Genomic DNA, 1,998 nt, shown 5'->3' with positions numbered 1-1,998 from the left:
GCCTCAACCTGAGAGGCTCCAGCGATCCTTCCGTCTCAGCCTTCAGGTAGCTGGAACTACAGGTGCGCGCTACCACGCCCGGCTCATTTTTGATTTATTGTAGAGATGAGTTCTTGCCAAGTTGCCCATGCGTGTCTCGAACCCATGGCCTCCCAAAGCGCTGGTATTACACGCTGAGCCGCCGAGCAAAGAATCTTTTCTAATCTCAGATTAATCTTTTCTCCCTGTGGACTCCAAAGCAATTGGAACGCCTGACCCAGAGCAAATGTTCATTAATATCGGCCCGTGTTTCCTTCTTTTTTTGAGTCGGTGTCTCACTCTGTCGCCCAGGCTGGAGGGCAGTGGCACCCTCACGGCCACCGCAGCCTCGGCCTGCTGGGCTCAGGCCATCGTTCTGCCTCAGCCTTTCAAGGAGCCAGAACCACAACGTGTGCCACCACACCAGGCAATTTTTGGATTGATTGTAGAGACAGGGTTTCATGAAGTTGCCCAGTCTGTTCTCCAACCCCTGAGCTCAGGCAGTCCTCTGGCCTGGACCTCCCAAAGTGCTGGGATGAGCCGGGCTCGGTGGCTCAGCTGTAATGCCACGCCTTTGGGAGGCTGAGGTGAATGAATTGCCTGAGCCCAAAGGTTCCTGACCCGCCTGGGCAACTTGGTGAGACCTCATCTCTACAATAAGTCAAAATGAGCCGGGTGTGGTAGCGCATGCCTGTAATTCCAGCTACTTGAAAGGCTGGAAGGATCGCTGGAGCCCGGCAGGTCGAGGCTGCAGTGGCCCGGAGAGGCCACGGCACTCCAGTCTGGGCGACAGAGTGAGACTCCAACTCAAAAAAAAAAAAAAAAAAATGAGCCGGTCTCAGTGGCTCAGCCTGTAATCCCGCGCCTTTGGGAGGCTGAGGTGAGTGGATTGCCTGAGCCCGTGGGTTCGAGACCCACCTGGGCAGGCGAGACCTCATCTCTACAATTAAAAAAAAAAAATTAGCTGGGTGTGGCAGCGTGCGCCTGTAGTTCCAGCTACTTGGAAGGCTGAGATGGAAGGATTGCTGGAGCCAAGTCTGGGCGACAGAGTGAGACTCCAACTCAAAAAAAAATAACGTGAGTGAAAAAGATTAAAAATAAAGGGAGAGCTTGAGGAAGCCACAGGGTCCTTGAAAGAAGGAGCTAGTAGCAAGGGAAAGTTGATAATGCTAATTACCTAGACAGAAGATAAGGGGAACCATCTAATGAAAATGCAGGCCCAGGCCAGGTGCCCGGTTGATTTTTGATTTATTGTAGAGATGAGGTCTCACCAAGTTGCCCAGGCAGGTCTCGAACCCGTGTGCTCAGGCAATCCACTCACCTCAGCCTCCCAAGGTGCAGGATTACAGGCTGAGCCACCAAGCCCGGTTTCACTCACATTTAAAATGATTAAATGCCCAGCCAGTCATGGTGGGTCACGCCTGTAATCCCAGCACTTTGGAGGCTGAGGCAGGAGGATCACTGGAGGCCAGGAGTTTGAGACCAACCTGGGAAACACAGCAAAACCATATGTCTCTACAAAAAAAAAAAAATTAACTGGGTGTGGTGGCACTTGCTTGTAGTTCCCACTACTTGGGAGGCTGAGATAGGAGGATCCCTTTAGCCTAGGAAGCTGAGGCTGCAGTGAACTATGATCAAGCCACAACACTGCTTGCATTTTCACCATCTCATTTATCTTTACTTTTTCCTGCTTGTAAAATTAATACATGCGGACTGAGTGTAGTGGTTCATGCCTATAATCCCAGCACTGTGGGAGCCCGAGGTGAGAGGATTGCCTGATCTCATGGGTTCGAGACCAGTCTGGGCAACTCAGACCCCATCTCTACAATAAATCTAAAAATTAGCTGGGCGTGGTGGTGCATACCTGTATTTCCAGCTACTTGGAAGGCTTAGGCAGAAGGATCCTCTAAACCCAGCAGGTCGAGGCTACGGTGGCCGTGAACATGCCACTGTACTCCAGTCCGGGCCACAGAGTTAGAC

The sequence above is a fragment of the Carlito syrichta genome, unplaced genomic scaffold (assembly GCF_000164805.1).
Source record: "Carlito syrichta isolate Samal-C Ts95f unplaced genomic scaffold, Tarsius_syrichta-2.0.1 Scaffold315403, whole genome shotgun sequence".
Classification (NCBI taxonomy): Eukaryota; Metazoa; Chordata; class Mammalia; order Primates; family Tarsiidae; genus Carlito; species Carlito syrichta.
Note: the sequence above shows the minus strand (reverse complement) of the source record.